This window comes from Pygocentrus nattereri, chromosome 8, assembly GCF_015220715.1.
Source record: "Pygocentrus nattereri isolate fPygNat1 chromosome 8, fPygNat1.pri, whole genome shotgun sequence".
NCBI classification, from domain to species: domain Eukaryota; kingdom Metazoa; phylum Chordata; class Actinopteri; order Characiformes; family Serrasalmidae; genus Pygocentrus; species Pygocentrus nattereri.
Window position 1 is genome coordinate 4,505 of NC_051218.1, and position 17,875 is coordinate 22,379.

A 17,875-nucleotide genomic window follows, 5' to 3' on the forward strand; every position below is an offset into this window, starting at 1 on the left:
AAACCGTACTCCCTAAACTGATCAAACACCAAACCGTACTCCCTAAACTGATCAAACACCAAACCGTACTCCCTAAACTGATCAAACACCAAACCGTACTCCCTAAACTGATCAAACACTAAACCGTACTCCCTAAACTGATCAAACACTAAACCGTACTCCCTTAACCAATCCAAACACTTAACCGTACTCCCTAAACCAATCCAAACACTTAACCGTACTCCCTAAACCAATCGAAACACTTAACCGTACTCCCTAAACCAATCGAAACACTTAACCACTCTCCCTAAACCAATCGAAACACTTAACCACACTCCCTAAACCAATCGAAACACTTAACCACACTCCCTAAACCAATCCAAACACTTAACCACACTCCCTAAACCAATCCAAACACTTAACCACTCTCCCTAAACCAATCCAAACACTTAACCACTCTCCCTAAACCAATCCAAACACTTAACCACACTCCCTAAACCAATCCAAACACTTAACCACACTCCCTAAACCAATCCAAACACTTAACCACACTCCCTAAACCAATCCAAACACTTAACCCTACTCCCTAAACCAATCCAAACACTTAACCACTCTCCCTAAACCAATCCAAACACTTAACCACTCTCCCTAAACCAATCCAAACACTTAACCACACTCCCTAAACCAATCCAAACACTTAACCACTCTCCAAACCAATCCAAACACTTAATCATACTCCCTAAATTATAATAACACTAAAATACAGCCCCTACGCAATCATAACTCTGTTCATCTACTAACACCTAGACTAAAAAACCCCAACACTAAACTAAAAACAGTAAATACTAAACGAAACACACCACAACACAACACACACTACACCACAGCACACCGCACAACACACACTGCACTTCACAACGCACCACACACACCACACTACACACATAGGCAGCACACACAGCGCACTGCACCACACAACACACTACAACACACATTACACCACAACACACCGCACAACACACACTGCACTTCACAGCACACCACATACAGCGCACCACACTACACCTCACAACACACACATGCAGCACACTGCACCACGACACACCACACCTCACAACACACACTGCACCACATTGCACACACAACATGCAGTGCACAACACACACAGCGCACCACACACCACACTGCACCTCACAACACACACGGCACACACATGCAGCGCACACACACAGCGCACTGCACCACAACACACACTGCACCACATTGCACACACATCATGCAGTGCACAACACACACCGCGCACTGCACCACAACACACCACACACACAACGCACTGCACAACACACCACCACACACTGCACACACACTGCACTAGCTAACCTAACCCTAAAACTTTCAATCTAATCCCTAACCTATAAAACCAGACCCCACCCAATCTGTAGTCAGGGGACCCAACAACGGGCCCCCCGACTTTAACCATAGATGGACCCCAAACTACAGAACACGAGTTCGGGAGCCCGGCGTTCGTCCCTTTAGGGAGAACAGAGTGAGTGATCCCCTCAAGAGGGGATCGAGTACATAGAATACAGCATTAAACCCAGAACCACACTAAAATGAGTAAAGCTTTAGAGGACGGTAGATTCTCAAGAAAAATATGCAAATTTTCCCAATATGCGAATCCTTCCAATAGACCAATGGCAACAACTCCACATCCTTAAATGATTAGATAGAGACTTAGAACCTATGAAAACATACCAAAATTCCCCCAAATAGGCGAATTCTCCCAATATGCAAATGAGGAACAACTTCACATCTTTAAATGTTAATAACTTTTAAACAAAATTAGATAGAGACGTAGAACTTTTTGCTAATAAAACTACACACTTTTCCCAACAATACTACATCATAAAACCATACGCATTCACCCCGATGGAATTTACTACTGCTAAGATAGACTAGGCTTACCAAAACCACAATACATTTAGGTGGGGGGAGCGCTGATGGTAGAAGCTTGACTCATCCTACATCTTTAAAGGTAAGGGATGAGTCCGCCATTGGTGTACAACCCCAAACAGGAGAGCCAAAGCGGTAGAAGCTTGGTATCTTCCCAGAAAAATTTCAGTGTTGGCTAACACCAGCCTGGAATTCAAAGGGAAGTTATCCGCCGGCTTGGATCTCCGCCCAAGACTGTCTGGGGGGTGACGTATTGCACGGTACCTACCTTCCCGGGGCTTGGAGTCGATCACCTGGCAACGGGTGATTGCGGCACGGTTTCCGATTCTGAGGGTCCTGGGAGGCAGTGATCGGTTCGCGGCTGGCCCTGGGCCTTTGGTCTTTGGATTCCGAGCTCTGGTGTATGCCAGGGTGGGCCTAAAGGCCTGTCTGGCTGACCTGGGTAACCTAGCGGTGCTAACAAAGGGTCAGTTGGGCAGGAGGTAAGTATTCAGCCCCCCTGGGTCCACTAGGACAGCACGCAGGGACGGTGGTCTGGGGCATACAGACCTTAAATGAGCGCCCAGTCTCCTACTTATATTAATAGCAATAACAGTGATAATGACAATAATAATGAAAAGGAACTAATTACTTTCTAAAGGATAAAATAACTAAATTGGACATGGGACACAAGCCTAGGCATGATCAACCTATGGCTGGCCGCCTCGGACGAAGGTGTATAGTGTTTAAAGGCCGAAACACCTGATGACTCTGAGGTACACTACTGATGATGTGTCCTAAAATTTCTTAATCTACTATTTCTGTACTCTAATTTATCCACATATAAGGAATAATTCTCTTAGATATTTTTAATAATAAGAAAAACTAAAATACCAGGCGATTAGTAGGTAAGCTAACGATAATGTGTCCTAAAATGTCTTAATGTATTATCTCACACCTGTTCGTTCTCTGACTTGCCGTTGTGGGAAGGAGAATGAATGGGTGAAAAACATAGGCCAAATCAGGCCTCGAGGGTGCCCTGCTCAGTCTAGTGGCGCACTTCTCTCTTCACCTCTTTGTTCTTTGCCTCGCGAAGCAGTTAGAAGAATCAAATATAAATACAACTCTAATTTATCCATATATAAGGAATAATTCTCTTAGTAAATTAAAAAAACCTAAAATACCAGACTACTAGTAGGTGCCCTAATGATAATGTGTCCTAAAAATTTCCTAAATATATTATCTCACACCTGTTCGTTCTCTGACTTGCCGTTGTGGGAAGGAGAATGAATAGGTGAAAAACATAGGCCAAATCAGGCCTCGAGGGTGCCCTGCTCAGTCTAGTGGCGCACACTTCTCTTCACCTCTTTGTTCTTTGCCTCGCGAAGCAGTTAGAAGAATCAAATATAAATACAACTCTAATTTATCCATATATAAGGAATAATTCTCTTAGTAAATTAAAAAAAACCTAAACTACCAGACTACTAGGAGGTGTGCTAATGATAATGGGTCCTAAAATTTCTTAATATTTTATCTCACACCTGTTCGTTCTCTGACTTGCAGTTGTGGGAAGGAGAATGAATGGGTGAAAAACATAGGCCAAGTCAGGCCTCGAGGGTGCCCTGCTCAGTCTAGTGGCGCACTCCTCTCTTCACCTTTTTGTTCTTTGCCTCGCAAAGCAGTTAGAAGAATCAAAGATAACTTAGCCCGAATACAATTATAAATAAAAAAAAGTTTTCCAACAAACAAAAGGAGATTCATCCACAGACGGAGGAACTGAAAGGCCCGATGGCGTGACTTAACAAGCGGTGGCCCGTGCAATACCCTTGATCTTCCTATCTAACCACGGCTGTTGAGGACAGTTGATGGGGGAAGTCATTGTATGTTCTCTAAACCTAACCCAGCCAGAGCCTTCGGACCAAGCACGCTAATCGAATCCCAGCAGTCTCCTGTCGAATACAATACTAAAAAACATCCCAAACCTTGGGGAATAAATAAGCTTAAAACATGGGCCAAGTCAGACCTAGAGAATGCCCGGCTCAGCCTAGTAGGGTAATTCCTTCCTTCTTTATCTGTTCCTTCTTAGTCTCATAATGCAGTGAACATTAAAAAATATGACCCCAAAACTACCATCACACTAAAAACATAACCCCAACACTAAAACCAGCCCTAAACCTAACCGTAACCCTAAACCCAGCCCTAAAACCTAACCGTAACCCTAAACCCAGCCCTAAAACCTAACCGTAACCCTAAACCCCAGCCCTAACCCTAACCCCTAACCTAACCCTAACCTCTAACCCTAACCCTAACCTAACCCTAACCTAATCAAACACTAAACCATACTCCCTAAACTGATCAAACACCAAACCGTACTCCCTAAACTGATCAAACACCAAACCGTACTCCCTAAACTGATCAAACACCAAACCGTACTCCCTAAACTGATCAAACACCAAACCGTACTCCCTAAACTGATCAAACACCAAACCGTACTCCCTAAACTGATCAAACACTAAACCGTACTCCCTAAACTAATCAAACACTAAACCGTACTCCCTAAACCAATCCAAACACTTAACCGTACTCCCTAAACCAATCCAAACACTTAACCGTACTCCCTAAACCAATCGAAACACTTAACCGTACTCCCTAAACCAATCGAAACACTTAACCACTCTCCCTAAACCAATCGAAACACTTAACCACACTCCCTAAACCAATCGAAACACTTAACCACTCTCCCTAAACCAATCCAAACACTTAACCACTCTCCCTAAACCAATCCAAACACTTAACCACTCTCCCTAAACCAATCCAAACACTTAACCACACTCCCTAAACCAATCCAAACACTTAACCACACTCCCTAAACCAATCCAAACACTTAACCACACTCCCTAAACCAATCCAAACACTTAACCACACTCCCTAAACCAATCCAAACACTTAACCACTCTCCCTAAACCAATCCAAACACTTAACCACTCTCCCTAAACCAATCCAAACACTTAACCACTCTCCCTAAACCAATCCAAACACTTAACCACACTCCCTAAACCAATCCAAACACTTAACCACTCTCCAAACCAATCCAAACACTTAATCATACTCCCTAAATTATAATAACACTAAAATACAGCCCCTACGCAATCATAACTCTGTTCATCTACTAACACCTAGACTAAAAAACCCCAACACTAAACTAAAAACAGTAAATACTAAACGAAACACACCACAACACAACACACACTACACCACAGCACACCGCACAACACACACTGCACTTCACAACGCACCACACACACCACACTACACACATAGGCAGCACACACAGCGCACTGCACCACACAACACACTACAACACACATTACACCACAACACACCGCACAACACACACTGCACTTCACAGCACACCACATACAGCGCACCACACTACACCTCACAACACACACATGCAGCACACTGCACCACGACACACCACACCTCACAACACACACTGCACCACATTGCACACACAACATGCAGTGCACAACACACACAGCGCACCACACACCACACTGCACCTCACAACACACACGGCACACACATGCAGCGCACACACACAGCGCACTGCACCACAACACACACTGCACCACATTGCACACACATCATGCAGTGCACAACACACACCGCGCACTGCACCACAACACACCACACACACAACGCACTGCACAACACACCACCACACACTGCACACACACTGCACTAGCTAACCTAACCCTAAAACTTTCAATCTAATCCCTAACCTATAAAACCAGACCCCACCCACTCTGTAGTCAGGGGACCCAACAACGGGCCCCCCGACTTTAACCATAGATGGACCCCAAACTACAGAACACGAGTTCGGGAGCCCGGCGTTCGTCCCTTTAGGGAGAACAGAGTGAGCGATCCCCTCTTCAGGGGATCGAGTACATAGAATACAGCATTAAACCCAGAACCACACTAAAATGAGTAAAGCTTTAGAGGACGGTAGATTCTCAAGAAAAATATGCAAATTTTCCCAATATGCGAATCCTTCCAATAGACCAATGGCAACAACTCCACATCCTTAAATGATTAGATAGAGACTTAGAACCTATGAAAACATACCAAAATTCCCCCAAATAGGCGAATTCTCCCAATATGCAAATGAGGAACAACTTCACATCTTTAAATGTTAATAACTTTTAAACAAAATTAGATAGAGACGTAGAACTTTTTGCTAATAAAACTACACACTTTTCCCAACAATACTACATCATAAAACCATACGCATTCACCCCGATGGAATTTACTACTGCTAAGATAGACTAGGCTTACCAAAACCACAATACATTTAGGTGGGGGGAGCGCTGATGGTAGAAGCTTGACTCATCCTACATCTTTAAAGGTAAGGGATGAGTCCGCCATTGGTGTACAACCCCAAACAGGAGAGCCAAAGCGGTAGAAGCTTGGTATCTTCCCAGAAAAATTTCAGTGTTGGCTAACACCAGCCTGGAATTCAAAGGGAAGTTATCCGCCGGCTTGGATCTCCGCCCAAGACTGTCTGGGGGGTGACGTATTGCACGGTACCTACCTTCCCGGGGCTTGGAGTCGATCACCTGGCAACGGGTGATTGCGGCACGGTTTCCGATTCTGAGGGTCCTGGGAGGCAGTGATCGGTTCGCGGCTGGCCCTGGGCCTTTGGTCTTTGGATTCCGAGCTCTGGTGTATGCCAGGGTGGGCCTAAAGGCCTGTCTGGCTGACCTGGGTAACCTAGCGGTGCTAACAAAGGGTCAGTTGGGCAGGAGGTAAGTATTCAGCCCCCCTGGGTCCACTAGGACAGCACGCAGGGACGGTGGTCTGGGGCATACAGACCTTAAATGAGCGCCCAGTCTCCTACTTATATTAATAGCAATAACAGTGATAATGACAATAATAATGAAAAGGAACTAATTACTTTCTAAAGGATAAAATAACTAAATTGGACATGGGACACAAGCCTAGGCATGATCAACCTATGGCTGGCCGCCTCGGACGAAGGTGTATAGTGTTTAAAGGCCGAAACACCTGATGACTCTGAGGTACACTACTGATGATGTGTCCTAAAATTTCTTAATCTACTATTTCTGTACTCTAATTTATCCACATATAAGGAATAATTCTCTTAGATATTTTTAATAATAAGAAAAACTAAAATACCAGGCGATTAGTAGGTAAGCTAACGATAATGTGTCCTAAAATGTCTTAATGTATTATCTCACACCTGTTCGTTCTCTGACTTGCCGTTGTGGGAAGGAGAATGAATGGGTGAAAAACATAGGCCAAATCAGGCCTCGAGGGTGCCCTGCTCAGTCTAGTGGCGCACTTCTCTCTTCACCTCTTTGTTCTTTGCCTCGCGAAGCAGTTAGAAGAATCAAATATAAATACAACTCTAATTTATCCATATATAAGGAATAATTCTCTTAGTAAATTAAAAAACCTAAAATACCAGACTACTAGTAGGTGCCCTAATGATAATGTGTCCTAAAAATTTCCTAAATATATTATCTCACACCTGTTCGTTCTCTGACTTGCCGTTGTGGGAAGGAGAATGAATAGGTGAAAAACATAGGCCAAATCAGGCCTCGAGGGTGCCCTGCTCAGTCTAGTGGCGCACACTTCTCTTCACCTCTTTGTTCTTTGCCTCGCGAAGCAGTTAGAAGAATCAAATATAAATACAACTCTAATTTATCCATATATAAGGAATAATTCTCTTAGTAAATTAAAAAAAACCTAAACTACCAGACTACTAGGAGGTGTGCTAATGATAATGGGTCCTAAAATTTCTTAATATTTTATCTCACACCTGTTCGTTCTCTGACTTGCAGTTGTGGGAAGGAGAATGAATGGGTGAAAAACATAGGCCAAGTCAGGCCTCGAGGGTGCCCTGCTCAGTCTAGTGGCGCACTCCTCTCTTCACCTTTTTGTTCTTTGCCTCGCAAAGCAGTTAGAAGAATCAAAGATAACTTAGCCCGAATACAATTATAAATAAAAAAAAGTTTTCCAACAAACAAAAGGAGATTCATCCACAGACGGAGGAACTGAAAGGCCCGATGGCGTGACTTAACAAGCGGTGGCCCGTGCAATACCCTTGATCTTCCTATCTAACCACGGCTGTTGAGGACAGTTGATGGGGGAAGTCATTGTATGTTCTCTAAACCTAACCCAGCCAGAGCCTTCGGACCAAGCACGCTAATCGAATCCCAGCAGTCTCCTGTCGAATACAATACTAAAAAACATCCCAAACCTTGGGGAATAAATAAGCTTAAAACATGGGCCAAGTCAGACCTAGAGAATGCCCGGCTCAGCCTAGTAGGGTAATTCCTTCCTTCTTTATCTGTTCCTTCTTAGTCTCATAATGCAGTGAACATTAAAAAATATGACCCCAAAACTACCATCACACTAAAAACATAACCCCAACACTAAAACCAGCCCTAAACCTAACCGTACTCCCTAAACCCAGCCCTAAAACCTAACCGTAACCCTAAACCCAGCCCTAAAACCTAACCGTAACCCTAAACCCCAGCCCTAACCCTAACCCCTAACCTAACCCTAACCTCTAACCCTAACCCTAACCTAACCCTAACCTAATCAAACACTAAACCATACTCCCTAAACTGATCAAACACCAAACCGTACTCCCTAAACTGATCAAACACCAAACCGTACTCCCTAAACTGATCAAACACCAAACCGTACTCCCTAAACTGATCAAACACCAAACCGTACTCCCTAAACTGATCAAACACCAAACCGTACTCCCTAAACTGATCAAACACTAAACCGTACTCCCTAAACTGATCAAACACTAAACCGTACTCCCTTAACCAATCCAAACACTTAACCGTACTCCCTAAACCAATCCAAACACTTAACCGTACTCCCTAAACCAATCGAAACACTTAACCGTACTCCCTAAACCAATCGAAACACTTAACCACTCTCCCTAAACCAATCGAAACACTTAACCACACTCCCTAAACCAATCGAAACACTTAACCACACTCCCTAAACCAATCGAAACACTTAACCACACTCCCTAAACCAATCCAAACACTTAACCACTCTCCCTAAACCAATCCAAACACTTAACCACTCTCCCTAAACCAATCCAAACACTTAACCACTCTCCCTAAACCAATCCAAACACTTAACCACACTCCCTAAACCAATCCAAACACTTAACCACACTCCCTAAACCAATCCAAACACTTAACCACACTCCCTAAACCAATCCAAACACTTAACCACTCTCCCTAAACCAATCCAAACACTTAACCACTCTCCCTAAACCAATCCAAACACTTAACCACTCTCCCTAAACCAATCCAAACACTTAACCACTCTCCCTAAACCAATCCAAACACTTAACCACACTCCCTAAACCAATCCAAACACTTAACCACTCTCCAAACCAATCCAAACACTTAATCATACTCCCTAAATTATAATAACACTAAAATACAGCCCCTACGCAATCATAACTCTGTTCATCTACTAACACCTAGACTAAAAAACCCCAACACTAAACTAAAAACAGTAAATACTAAACGAAACACACCACAACACAACACACACTACACCACAGCACACCGCACAACACACACTGCACTTCACAACGCACCACACACACCACACTACACACATAGGCAGCACACACAGCGCACTGCACCACACAACACACTACAACACACATTACACCACAACACACCGCACAACACACACTGCACTTCACAGCACACCACATACAGCGCACCACACTACACCTCACAACACACACATGCAGCACACTGCACCACGACACACCACACCTCACAACACACACTGCACCACATTGCACACACAACATGCAGTGCACAACACACACAGCGCACCACACACCACACTGCACCTCACAACACACACGGCACACACATGCAGCGCACACACACAGCGCACTGCACCACAACACACACTGCACCACATTGCACACACATCATGCAGTGCACAACACACACCGCGCACTGCACCACAACACACCACACACACAACGCACTGCACAACACACCACCACACACTGCACACACACTGCACTAGCTAACCTAACCCTAAAACTTTCAATCTAATCCCTAACCTATAAAACCAGACCCCACCCAATCTGTAGTCAGGGGACCCAACAACGGGCCCCCCGACTTTAACCATAGATGGACCCCAAACTACAGAACACGAGTTCGGGAGCCCGGCGTTCGTCCCTTTAGGGAGAACAGAGTGAGTGATCCCCTCAAGAGGGGATCGAGTACATAGAATACAGCATTAAACCCAGAACCACACTAAAATGAGTAAAGCTTTAGAGGACGGTAGATTCTCAAGAAAAATATGCAAATTTTCCCAATATGCGAATCCTTCCAATAGACCAATGGCAACAACTCCACATCCTTAAATGATTAGATAGAGACTTAGAACCTATGAAAACATACCAAAATTCCCCCAAATAGGCGAATTCTCCCAATATGCAAATGAGGAACAACTTCACATCTTTAAATGTTAATAACTTTTAAACAAAATTAGATAGAGACGTAGAACTTTTTGCTAATAAAACTACACACTTTTCCCAACAATACTACATCATAAAACCATACGCATTCACCCCGATGGAATTTACTACTGCTAAGATAGACTAGGCTTACCAAAACCACAATACATTTAGGTGGGGGGAGCGCTGATGGTAGAAGCTTGACTCATCCTACATCTTTAAAGGTAAGGGATGAGTCCGCCATTGGTGTACAACCCCAAACAGGAGAGCCAAAGCGGTAGAAGCTTGGTATCTTCCCAGAAAAATTTCAGTGTTGGCTAACACCAGCCTGGAATTCAAAGGGAAGTTATCCGCCGGCTTGGATCTCCGCCCAAGACTGTCTGGGGGGTGACGTATTGCACGGTACCTACCTTCCCGGGGCTTGGAGTCGATCACCTGGCAACGGGTGATTGCGGCACGGTTTCCGATTCTGAGGGTCCTGGGAGGCAGTGATCGGTTCGCGGCTGGCCCTGGGCCTTTGGTCTTTGGATTCCGAGCTCTGGTGTATGCCAGGGTGGGCCTAAAGGCCTGTCTGGCTGACCTGGGTAACCTAGCGGTGCTAACAAAGGGTCAGTTGGGCAGGAGGTAAGTATTCAGCCCCCCTGGGTCCACTAGGACAGCACGCAGGGACGGTGGTCTGGGGCATACAGACCTTAAATGAGCGCCCAGTCTCCTACTTATATTAATAGCAATAACAGTGATAATGACAATAATAATGAAAAGGAACTAATTACTTTCTAAAGGATAAAATAACTAAATTGGACATGGGACACAAGCCTAGGCATGATCAACCTATGGCTGGCCGCCTCGGACGAAGGTGTATAGTGTTTAAAGGCCGAAACACCTGATGACTCTGAGGTACACTACTGATGATGTGTCCTAAAATTTCTTAATCTACTATTTCTGTACTCTAATTTATCCACATATAAGGAATAATTCTCTTAGATATTTTTAATAATAAGAAAAACTAAAATACCAGGCGATTAGTAGGTAAGCTAACGATAATGTGTCCTAAAATGTCTTAATGTATTATCTCACACCTGTTCGTTCTCTGACTTGCCGTTGTGGGAAGGAGAATGAATGGGTGAAAAACATAGGCCAAATCAGGCCTCGAGGGTGCCCTGCTCAGTCTAGTGGCGCACTTCTCTCTTCACCTCTTTGTTCTTTGCCTCGCGAAGCAGTTAGAAGAATCAAATATAAATACAACTCTAATTTATCCATATATAAGGAATAATTCTCTTAGTAAATTAAAAAACCTAAAATACCAGACTACTAGTAGGTGCCCTAATGATAATGTGTCCTAAAAATTTCCTAAATATATTATCTCACACCTGTTCGTTCTCTGACTTGCCGTTGTGGGAAGGAGAATGAATAGGTGAAAAACATAGGCCAAATCAGGCCTCGAGGGTGCCCTGCTCAGTCTAGTGGCGCACACTTCTCTTCACCTCTTTGTTCTTTGCCTCGCGAAGCAGTTAGAAGAATCAAATATAAATACAACTCTAATTTATCCATATATAAGGAATAATTCTCTTAGTAAATTAAAAAAAACCTAAACTACCAGACTACTAGGAGGTGTGCTAATGATAATGGGTCCTAAAATTTCTTAATATTTTATCTCACACCTGTTCGTTCTCTGACTTGCAGTTGTGGGAAGGAGAATGAATGGGTGAAAAACATAGGCCAAGTCAGGCCTCGAGGGTGCCCTGCTCAGTCTAGTGGCGCACTCCTCTCTTCACCTTTTTGTTCTTTGCCTCGCAAAGCAGTTAGAAGAATCAAAGATAACTTAGCCCGAATACAATTATAAATAAAAAAAAGTTTTCCAACAAACAAAAGGAGATTCATCCACAGACGGAGGAACTGAAAGGCCCGATGGCGTGACTTAACAAGCGGTGGCCCGTGCAATACCCTTGATCTTCCTATCTAACCACGGCTGTTGAGGACAGTTGATGGGGGAAGTCATTGTATGTTCTCTAAACCTAACCCTAACCCTAACCCTAACCCTAACCCTAACCCTAACCCTAAACCCTAACCCTAACCCTAACCCTAACCCTAACCCTAACCTAACCCTAACCCTAACCCTAACCCTAACCCTAACCCCAAAACCCAACCCTAACCCTAACCCCAAAACCCAACCCTAACCCTAACCCCAAAAACCCAACCCTAACCCTAACCGTAACCCTAAATCCAACCCTAAACCTAACCGTAACACTAAACCCAAGCCTAAAACCAAACCCTAAAACCTAACCCTAACACTAAACCATACTCCCCAAAACTCATAAACACCAAACCATACTCCTTAAAACTCAGACACTAAACCATACTCCCTAAACTCATAAAACACTAAACCATACTCCCTAAACTCATAAAACACTAAACCATACTCCCTAAACTCATAAAACACTAAACCATACTAAACCATACTCCCTAAACTCATAAAATACTAAACCATATTCCCTAAACTCATAAAACACTAAATCATACTCCCTAAACTCATAAAACACTAAACCATACTAAACCATACTCCCTAAACTCATAAAACACTAAACCATACTCCCTAAACTCATAAACACTAAACCATACTCCCCAAAACTCATAAACACCAAACCATACTCCTTAAAACTCAGACACTAAACCATACTCCCTAAACTCATAAAACACTAAACCATACTCCCTAAACTCATAAAACACTAAATCATACTCCCTAAACTCATAAAACACTAAACCATACTAAACCATACTCCCTAAACTCATAAAACACTAAACCATACTAAACCATACTCCCTAAACTCATAAAACACTAAACCATACTAAACCATACTCCCTAAACTCATAAAACACTAAACCATACTCCCTAAACTCATAAAACACTAAACCATATTCCCTAAACTCATAAAACACTAAACCATACTCCCTAAAACTCATAGACACTAAACCATACTCCCTAAAACTCATTGACACTAAACCATACTCCCTAAAACTCATCAGACACTAAACCATACTCCCTAAAACTCATCAGACATTAAAATACAGCCCCTACACAATCATAACTCTGTTCATCTACTAACACCTAGACTAAAAACACTAAAATACTAAACGAAACACACCACACTACAACACACACTACACCACAGCACACTGCACAACAAACATTGCACTTCACAGCACACACGTGGCACATACAGCGCACTGCACCACACAACACACCACACTACAACACACACTGCACCACAACACACCCCGCAACACACACTGCACTTCACATCACACCACACACAGTGCACTATACACACGGCTCACACAGCACACATACAGTGCACTGCACCACTACACACCGCACAACACACACCGCACTTCACAACGTACCACACACAGCGCACTACACGCACCACACTACACCTCACAACACACACTGCACCACATTGCCCAAACAACATACAGTGCACAACACACACAACGCACTACACACACCATACTACACCTCACAACACACACTGCACCACATTGCCCAAACAACATGCAGTGCACAACACACACACAATGCACTGCACAACACACCACCACACATAACATGTAGCGCAGAACACACTGCACTACACAACACACGCTAACCTAACTCTAAAACTTTCAAATCTAATCCCTAACCTATAAAACCAGACCCCACCCAATCTGTAGTCAGAGGGCCCAACAATGGGCCCCCCGACTTTAACCATAGATGGACCCCAAACTACAGAACACGAGTTCGGGAGCCCGGCGTTCGTCCCTTTGGGAGAACGTAGTGGGTGATCCCCTGATGAGGGGATCGAGTACATAGAATACAGCATTAAACCCAGAACCACACTAAAATGAGTAAAGCTTTAGAGGACGGTAGATTCTCAAGAAAAATATGCAAATTTTCCCAATATGCGAATCCTCCCAATAGACCAATGGGAACAACTCCACATCTTTAAATGATTAGATAGAGACTTAGAACCTATGAAAACATGCAAAATTTCCCCAAAAAGGCGAATTCTCCCAAATATGCAAATGAGGACCAACTTCACATCTTTAAATGTTAATAACTTTTAAACGAAATTAGATAAAGACGTAGAACTTTTTGCTAATAAAACTACACGCTTTTTCCAACAATACTACATCATAAAACCATAAGCATTCACCCCGATGAAATTTACTACTGCTAAGATAGACTAGGCTTACCAAAACCACAATGGATTTAGGTGGGGGGAGCGCTGATGGTAGAAGCTTGACTTATCCTACATCTTTGAAGGTAAGGGATGAGTCCGCCATTGGTGTACAACCCCAAACAGGAGAGCCAAAGCGGTAGAAGCTTGGTATCTTCCCAGAAAAATTTCAGTGTTGGCAAACACCAACCTGGAATTCAAAGGGAAGTTATCCGCCAGCTTGGATCTCCGCCCAAGACTGTCTGGGGGGTGACGTATTATACGGTACCTACCTTCCCGAGGCTTGGAGTCGATCACCTGGCAACGGGTGATTGTGGCACGGTTTCCGATTCTGAGGGTCCTGGGAGGCAGCGATCGGTTCGCGGCTGGCCCTGGGCCTTTGGTCTTTGGATTCCGAACTCTGGTGTATGCCAGAGTAGGCCCCAAGATGAGACCGATCCACAGACCCTGTCTGGCTGACCTGGGTAACCTAGCGGTGCTAACAAAGGGTCAGTTGCTCAGTCTAGTGGCGCACTGCTCTCTTCACCTCTTTGTTCTTTGGCTCGCGAAGCAGTTAGAAGAATCAAATATAAATACAACTCTAGTTTATGTAAGGAATAATTCTCTTTGTAAACCTAAAATACCAGACTACTAGTAGGTGCGCTAATGATAATGTGTCCTAAAAAATTTCTTAATGTATTATCTCACACCTGTTCGTTCTCTGACTTGCCAGTGTGGGAAGGAGAATGAATAGGTGAAAAACATAGGCCAAGTCAGGCCTCGAGGGTGCCCTGCTCAGTCTAGTGGCGCACTCCTCTCTTCACCTCTTTGTTCTTTACCTCGCAAAGCAGTTAGAAGAATCAAATATAACTTAGCCCGAATACAATTATACATAGTAAAAAAAGTTTTCCAACAAACAAAAGGAGATTCATCCACAGACGGAGGAACTGAAAGGCCCGATGGCGTGACTTAACAAGCGGTGGCCCGTGCAATACCCTTGATCTTCCTATCTAACCACGGCTGTTGAGGACAGTTGATGGGGGAAGTCATTGTATGTTCTCTAACCCTAACCCTAACCCTAACCCTAACCAATCCAAACACTTAACCATACTCCCTAAACCAATCCAAACACTTAACCACACTCCCTAAACCAATCCAAACACTTAACCACTCTCCCTAAACCAATCCAAACACTTAACCACTCTCCCTAAACCAATCCAAACACTTAACCACTCTCCCTAAACCAATCCAAACACTTAACCATACTCCCTAAACCAATCCAAACACTTAACCATACTCCCTAAACCAATCCAAACACTTAACCACACTCCCTAAACCAATCCAAACACTTAACCACACTCCCTAAACCAATCCAAACACTTAACCACTCTCCCTAAACCAATCCAAACACTTAACCACACTCCCTAAACCAATCCAAACACTTAATCATACTCCCTAAACCAATCCAAACACTTAATCATACTCCCTAAATTATAATAACACTAAAATACAGCCCCTATGCAATCATAACTCTGTTCATCTACTAACACCTAGACTAAAAAACCCCAACACTAAACTAAAAACAGTAAATACTAAACGAAACACATCACAACACACACTACACCACAGCACACCGCACAACACACACTGCACTTCACAACGCACCACACACACCACACACATAGGCAGCACACACAGCGCACTGCACCACACAACAACACACATTACACCACAACACACCGCACAACACACACTGCACTTCACAGCACACCACATACAGCGCACCACACACCACACTACACCTCACAACACACACGGCACACACATGCAGCACACTGCACACACTGCATTAGCTAACCTAACCCTAAAACTTTCAATCTAATCCCTAACCTATAAAACCAGACCCCACCCAATCTGTAGTCAGGGGACCCAACAACGGGCCCCCCGACTTTAACCATAGATGGACCCCAAACTACAGAACACGAGTTCGGGAGCCCGGCGTTCGTCCCTTTAGGGAGAACAGAGTGAGTGATCCCCTGAAGAGGGGATCGAGTACATAGAATACAGCATTAAACCCAGAACCACACTAAAATGAGTAAAGCTTTAGAGGACGGTAGATTCTCAAGAAAAATATGCAAATTTTCCCAATATGCGAATCCTTCCAATAGACCAATGGCAACAACTCCACATCCTTAAATGATTAGATAGAGACTTAGAACCTATGAAAACATACCAAAATTCCCCCAAATAGGCGAATTCTCCCAATATGCAAATGAGGAACAACTTCACATCTTTAAATGTTAATAACTTTTAAACAAAATTAGATAGAGACGTAGAACTTTTTGCTAATAAAACTACACACTTTTCCCAACAATACTACATCATAAAACCATACGCATTCACCCCGATGGAATTTACTACTGCTAAGATAGACTAGGCTTACCAAAACCACAATACATTTAGGGGGGGGAGCGCTGATGGTAGAAGCTTGACTCATCCTACATCTTTAAAGGTAAGGGATGAGTCCGCCATTGGTGTACAACCCCAAACAGGAGAGCCAAAGCGGTAGAAGCTTGGTATCTTCCCAGAAAAATTTCAGTGTTGGCTAACACCAGCCTGGAATTCAAAGGGAAGTTATCCGCCGGCTTGGATCTCCGCCCAAGACTGTCTGGAGGGTGACGTATTGCACGGTACCTACCTTCCCGGGGCTTGGAGTCGATCACCTGGCAACGGGTGATTGCGGCACGGTTTCCAATTCTGAGGGTCCTGGGAGGCAGTGATCGGTTCGCGGCTGGCCCTGGGCCTTTGGTCTTTGGATTCCGAGCTCTGGTGTATGCCAGGGTGGGCCTAAAGGCCTGTCTGGCTGACCTGGGTAACCTAGCGGTGCTAACAAAGGGTCAGTTGGGCAGGAGGTAAGTATTCAGCCCCCCTGGGTCCACTAGGACAGCACGCAGGGACGGTGGTCTGGGGCATACAGACCTTAAATGAGCGCCCAGTCTCCTAATTATATTAATAACAATAACAGTGATAATGACAATAATAAAAAGGAAACTAATTACTTTCTAAAGGATAAATAACTAAATTGGACATGGGACACAAGCCTAGGCATGATCAACCTATGGCTGGCCGCCTCGGACGAAGGTGTATAGGGTTTAAAGGCCGAAACACCTGATGACTCTGAGGTACACTACTGATGATGTGTCCTAAAATTTCTTAA